Genomic DNA, 6,930 nt, shown 5'->3' on the forward strand with positions numbered 1-6,930 from the left:
AACAAAACAAAACAAAACAAAAAAACAAAAAACCCTGTGCTTATCATCACAGGGAACTACAAAGCCCCACTGTTTGAAAGAATGCGCAGTTGGGACTTCTCAGGTGATTGAAGGGACAGCTCAAGTAAGTAGATGCTATCAGGAGATGGGAGTAATTATTAGGTCTTTAATGCTTCTTGCATAAAAAGAATCAAATGAGGATTAATCTATGATTAGTGAAAAAGCCCTCATGTTAGAAGAGATGGGGAAAGTATTTAGTGATTTTTGTAGTTGGCAAAATGTTCTTCTTGATTTATTTCTATATTCATACCTGATTACTGAGTTTGTCTTTGTTTTGATGTACTGAAATCACAAAATGGTCTGTCTGAGCTGGGCATGGTAGCACTTACCATCCTAGCACTTGAGAAATAGAGGCATGAATATCAGAATTTCATAACCAGCCTGGACTACGTAAGATTTTATCTTTTTAATTAATTAATTAATTAATATACTTTTCATCCTGACCAAAGTTTCTTCTCCTCCCAGTCCCCAGCCCCCATTCACTCCTCCTCCATTTCTCTTCAGAAAGGGGAGGCCTCTCATTGATATCAACCAGACCTGGCATATCAAGTTGCAGTAAGACTAGAGGCATCTTCTCCTATTGAGGCTAGATGAGGCAGCCCAGCAGGAGGAAAGAGTCCCAAAGGCAGGCAACAGAGTCAGAGACAACCCTGCTCCTGCTGTTAGGGGCCCCACATGAAGACCCAAACTACACAACTATAACATGTGCAGAGGGCCTAGGTCAGTCCCGTACATGCTCCCTGGTTAGTGGTTCAGTTTCTGTGGGCCCCTATGGGCCCAGGCTAGTTGATTCTGTGGGGCTTCCGGTGGTGTCCTTGACTATTCTGGCTCCTACAATCCTTCCTCCTCCTCTTCCACAGGATTCCCCAGGCTAAGGTTTGCCTGTGGGTCTCTACATCTGTTTCCATAAGTTGCTGAATAAGGCCTCTCTCTGATGACAGTTATGCTAAGCTCCTGTCTGGGGTCCCTGGTGCTGGAGTGACCTCTAGGAAAGCAGCCAGAGTTGTGGCTGAGAATATGGAGCCCAGAGGATGGGGTGAGAGCTTGTCTTAAACAACAACAACAAACAAACAAATAAACAAACAAACCGGGCAGTAGTGGCTTTCTGAGTTTGAGGCCAGCCCAGTATACATAGTGAGTTCTAAGACAGCCAGGGTAACATAAACCCTATTTCAGAAAAAAAAACAAAACAAAAACAAAAGATGGTTTTAGTGTCTTCTTACTGATCGTTTTGCTGTGCACTAAGTATAAACTTATTGTTGTGTTAGAATCATAGCTCATCCTAAAAATAAATTAAAATAGAACAGTGTTCTCTGAAACTATTTAGTTCAGCACACACTGGATGACAACAGCCAGCGCAGCTCCCCACTAGCTGAGGCCACTCTCCTCATTATCCTCCAGAATCCTTAATGTGTTCTCTGCTTTAGGTCTGAAGAGAACTGAGATAACCCACCCATATTTAGAAATGCTTCCCGTTGCATATCTGTTCCTGATCTAGGCAGAGCTAGCCTTGCCTCCAAGGAACTTACAATTTAGCGAGAGAGATAGTTTATTCGTCCCATTTTCCAGATGAAGAAACCGCTTGTAGAGCATTGAAAATGTATCCACAGTCAACAAAGACAGTGAAACCAGGACAATTTGATAGCCGTGGCTGTTCTTTTACCTTGGGAATCTGAACCACTGCCACCAAACCACAGTCTCTTTAGCTACTAGCATCTATGCATACCAGGATTTCTTACCAACAACACTATTGGCAATTTGGACAAGACAACTCTGTTCCCTGCATGGAGGCTCTTCAGTACCTGGTCTATATTCAAAGATGCCAGTAGCACACTCCCTCCAGTCATGACATTACCTCATGTCTCCGGGGGTGGGACTGGGGGTGGTGGCTGGGATAAACATCGCCCCTGGTCGAGAACCACTAATACACACATCTTTTCTCTTCCTAGGCTATTGAGATATAACAAGTATTCCTGGCTAGTCCTCAACTCGCTGAGGAGAGAGGACTTGAAGAGGGGAGGATGACACTGTGGATCAAGTTTCAGAAAAGCCTGTTTATTCAAAGATAAAGTGAACTACAGAAAAAATAAAGTAGAAATGAAAGTAAAAGTGACTGAAATGGAGAAAGGGGGTTCACAGGAAATCACCTTTTCATAATTCAGTCCATGCTAGCAAAGATAGTTGACTCTAATGAACCCACTAAGGTAGTCATGCTTTCTAGTATTTTGTCAATTGAACCCAGGCTAGAATCATCTGAGAGAAGGGAACTCCAATTGAGAAAATTCCACCATAAGATTGGGCTGTAGGCAAGCCTGTAGGGCATTTTCTTAATTAGTGATTGATGGGGGAGGACCCAGCCCTTTATGGCTGTTGTTATCCCTGAGCTGGTGGTCCTAGAGTCTATACGGAAGCAGGCTGAGCAAACTACGAGAAGAAAACCAGGAAGCAGCACTCCTTCATGATCTCTGCATCGTTGGCCTCCAAGTTCCTGCTCTGTTTAAGTAGCTGTCCTGACTTCTTTCCTGACGGACTAACAAGTGGAAATGTGCCATGCGCACTTTGCGTGACAGCAGTTTATGAGGCAAAAGCTTCAAGGAAGCCATCTCCTGCAACCCCTAACTCAGAGGTAGCCCGGATATGTCCTTGCTATAGTCTCGCGTTCTAGGTATCCCCCAAGATAAACGTTGCTCTCTGACCTCCACCAATGTTCCAACATCTTAGCCAAACCCTGGCTTGGAATTTCTCACAGATGTTGTTACACATTTAGACTAATTGCCTCCAGCATTGTTAGAAAGATAATGAGGGGGGTAGGGCATTGGTGGGACCCGAACAGGCCTGAGCGAGCTGCACCGGTCCAGAGGAGATGGCTGCTGTTTTAGACCTAGTGTGTTTTAGATGGCCTCAGATGTAACTCAACTCCTGAGCTGCCAGATTTTTCATTTCTCCTTTGTAATGACTGTAAAGGTGATGCCATTTTGAGAAATACATTCAGATCCTGCACTTCCTTGTGTCGCGTCTGTTATTTTTTAGGTCAGTCCCTTGCCGACCTGTACCAGTGAGAGGTTAAAATTTTCAAACTGTACTGTGGGAACTTAGCCTTTAGTTGAACTTAATGGGAGACTAGCTCCCAGGACTTAGAAGAATGGGAAACTAGCTCCAAGAACATAGAAAAATGGGAGACCAGCTCCCAGGACATAGAAGAATGGGAGACCAGCTCCCAGAACATAGAAGAATGGGAGACGAGCTCCCAGAACTTAGAAGAATGGGAGACCAGCCCCCAGAGCTTAGAGACCTGAGCAACCTGGCAGGAAAAAAGAAAAATGAGGTAGCAAACAATTGCCAGGTGGCTAACCTGCTTCTGAACCCTAGCGCAAGCCAGCGCCAATCAGAGACTACCCCGTACTTTCCCCTGCCTTAGTTTCCCCTTTTTCCCTAGCAACTGTGTGGGTATAAAAACCTGTTTAAATGTTTGCTTGGGGCCAGACTCCTCTACCCCTGTGTGGGATATGAGTCTCGCCCAGCACTGAATAAAAGAACCTCTTGCTGATTGCATCAAGTGCGTGTCTTGGTGGTGTTTGGGGACATCGTTCCCGAGCCCTGAGTGTGGGGTCCTTCCCCCCATTTTTTAACAGCTCTTACACCAGGAACCTGTTTCCCCCTCAGGTTGAGGGAGGCCCAGACTGGCTGGCCTGTGGCAGAACTGTAAAGCAAAAAAAAAAACCCTTCTCCTCCCCAAGTAGCTTTGGTCTTGTTTGGGTTTTGTTTGTTTGTTTGTTCATTTTATCATAGCAACCAGGTGTTGGGTATTACTATGAGAGACCTCCCCATGTTGTTTTGGGGAAGATTGTGGAAGGACTTTGGACAGCGTTGGGCTACAAAAGCATTGATTGTTCAAAGCTTGGTGAACTGTTCTGAAGGAGCTTAGAAGATAAGCATGCTGAGAGTGATGTAGAGAACGGAGGCCTGCCTTGTGAAGTTTCAGAGGAAAGTGTGAGAACTTCCTAAAGACTTTCTCAGGGCCATTGAATATTTTAAGAATTTGTAAGTCTGGTTAGCTGGAGCTGAAAAAAAACAAAAAACAAAAAAACAAAAAACCATCAGCTGTGATTAACAAGAGACCACAAAGTAAAACCTTTGATTTACTGGGACAATTGATGCTGGTCAGCTGTCGCTAAGAGATTAGTGGTGATTGAGAAGAGCCCAGCATGACTGAAGTAAAATCTGCTAGGAAGTTTCCTCAGAGTTAGCCCACAGAAGCTAGCCAAGCTAGCTGAGATGGACCTTGTGCTGGCAGCCAAACTTGGTGCTGTGTAAGAACCTTCCAGGTGGTACTGGTTTTGAAGACATTGTAGGGGTTTGTGGAGAGCAGCTGAGGCCTGGTACAGTGAGAGGCCAGAAAAGGCCATTGGTGAAGGTGCAGCGTCAGTAGCAATTGAAGCTCCAGGGTTGAAGAGGTCCTGAAGGTGAGGCTTAGCACCATGGAGAGAGAGTTCTGGAGAGGCGATTAGCATTAGGGAAGCTCAGTTGTAGAAAGGGATGTTAGCATTTTGGAGATGTCAGTACCCTGGGATGACCACCAAGAATAGAAGCAGCAGTGGAATGGAGCCAATTGGCCCTCGGAGGACAAGCTGTGTGTGTTGCAGAAGGCAGAGCTAGGGAAGTGACCCAAGCCTCTGGAGGGACCCAGAAGCCTGGAGTGAATCCCAGATATTGGACATTGAATTATTTACAGTGTTGGAGTTTGGTTTTGCTGTGTTCAGATTGTGAGCGTAAGGAAGTATTTTGATTTTCTAGGAACCCACAGTTGAGAGACTTGGAAGTTTTAAAAGAGATTTTTAGATTAAAAAAATAAAAAAGTCTTTGGATTTTTACAAGAACTGACTTTTTTTTTTTCGTTTTTTTCGTTTCTGAGAAAATTTTACTGGCCTTTTAGATAAAATTTATTTGCCAAGAAGTATGATCCCATCATACTTCTGCTGGAGCCAATGCATAGCCTCCTGTGTTTGGCCCTAATGCAGCCTGTTCTGCGCTTCTTGTCTGTGATTCTGAAACCTGGCCTACCCAGCACTACACAGAAATCCAGGCTGTAGATGCCAATGCTCAGGTCATATTTGATGCCCAGGTCAATGTGTTCTTGAGTTCCAAAAGCAAAGTTTCCAGTATCTGAGAGGTTTTTTTTCCTTAATTCATACTCCCACACCTTCAGGCCTTTCTCCAGAATTTCTTTTGCCATGGCTCCACCGACTGTGCCTTGAACGGCAATCTCTTCCTTTCTCCAGATACCAAAGGACCTGACGGTGTGTCTAGCTTTGGAAAACACAGGGGTCATGTCTGTGAGCTGCTCCAACACCTTGGCCGCCCGAGCCAGTCTGTCTCTGCTCTCCCCCACACAGATACTGAGGCAGAATTTTCGGATGCTAAGTTCCCGCGTGGGGTTCTCCTTTCACTTTGATCTTGCGCAGTGATGAAGAACAGGAAGCGGAACTGAACTTTTAAAGTGTTTGAACTGGTAAAGACTGCGGTACTTCTAAATTGATAATGTTTTACGTTTGTGATGTGTATTAATCTGAGATCTTGGAGATAAACCCTCCCCCAAATGGGAAAGGTTACGTTTTTGTTTTTTGGTTTTTTTCTTCAAGACAGGGTTTCGCTGTGTAGCCCTGGCTGTCCTGGAACTCACTCTGTAGACCAGGCTGGCCTCGAACTCAGAAATCCACCTGCCTCTGCCTCCTAAGTGCTGGGATTAAAGGCGTGCACCACCACTGCCTGGCGAAACGTTACGTTTTAAAAAATTTTGTGTGTCAAATTGACGAGTAGTCTATTGCTCTGTGTAATTTTACATCAACTTAACCTAGGCTACAGTCCTCTGAGAAGGAACCCCAACTGAGGAAATGCCTCAGTAAGACTGAGCTATAGGCAAGCCTGTAGGGCATTTTCTAAATTACTGATTTATGGAGGCGGGACCAGTCCATTGTGGGTGGGGTCATCCGTGGGCTGGTGGTCTTAGAGTCTATAAGAAAGCAGGCTGAGCAAGCCACAAAGAACAAGCCAGTAGGCAGCACTCCTCCGTGGCTCCTGCCTCCAGGTTCCTGCACTGTTCCTGTTCCTGTTTTGACTCCTGATAGACTAAGATATGGAAATGTAATGCAAATAAACCCTCTTCCCGCCCTCCCCCCAAGTTGCTTTGGGTATGGTTTTTCACATTAGCAACAGAAACTCTAAGTAGGGCAGTAGTCCTCACAAAGTCTTCTTGTCCCTCTACTCCTTGTTTGGGAGATGTTGCTAAACCCAACAAGTAGTCACTTCTGTGAAAAATATTTTTTTTCATCATAGAACCAAGTGTAACTACACTTTACAGGAATTAGGAGTTGTGGCCTTGTTGGAGGAGATCTATCACTGGGGGTGTGTCTGGGGTTTCTGGGGTTTCAAAAGGCCATACTAGATTCAGGTCCCCCCCTCCCCATCAATATGCAGCTCTCACCTACTGCTCCAGCACCTGCCTATATGCTGTCCTGTTCCCTGCCATGATGATAATGGACTAAACCTTTAAAACTGTAAGCAAACCTCCAGTTAAATGTTTTTTCTTGGAATAGTTGCCTTGGTCATGGTGTCTCTTCTTTTTTTTTTTTTTTTTTTTTTTTTTTTTTTTTTTTTTTTTTTTTTTTTTCAGTTTTTCGAGACAGAGTTTCTCTGTGTAGCCCTGGCTGTCCTGGAACTCACTCTGTAGACCAGGCTGGCCTCAAACTCAGAAATTCGCCTGCCTCTGCTTCCCAAGTGCTGGGATTAAAGGCTTGCGCCACCACTGCCCGGCTTGTCATGGTGTCTCTTTACAGAAATAGAACAGTGAGTGACTAAGATACTGGCCAAACT

General features: G+C 44.8%; 1 long non-coding RNA gene and 1 pseudogene across 1 annotated transcript in view; one reads left to right on the forward strand and one right to left on the reverse strand.

Annotated features, from left to right (window-relative positions):
• LOC116091225 overlaps window positions 1-2,173 on the forward strand; it is a 2,964-nt gene extending 791 nt beyond the window's left edge. Inside the window, exon 2 of the long non-coding RNA XR_004118977.1 lies at window positions 2,010-2,173. This is a non-coding gene — a long non-coding RNA (uncharacterized LOC116091225). The remainder of the gene's footprint in view (window positions 1-2,009) is intronic.
• Window positions 2,174-5,000: 2,827 nt separating this feature from the next.
• Window positions 5,001-6,047, reverse strand: LOC116091819 (annotated as a pseudogene).
• Window positions 6,048-6,930: the final 883 nt, after the last annotated feature.

The sequence above is a fragment of the Mastomys coucha genome, unplaced genomic scaffold (assembly GCF_008632895.1).
Source record: "Mastomys coucha isolate ucsf_1 unplaced genomic scaffold, UCSF_Mcou_1 pScaffold15, whole genome shotgun sequence".
Lineage (NCBI taxonomy): Eukaryota > Metazoa > Chordata > Mammalia > Rodentia > Muridae > Mastomys > Mastomys coucha.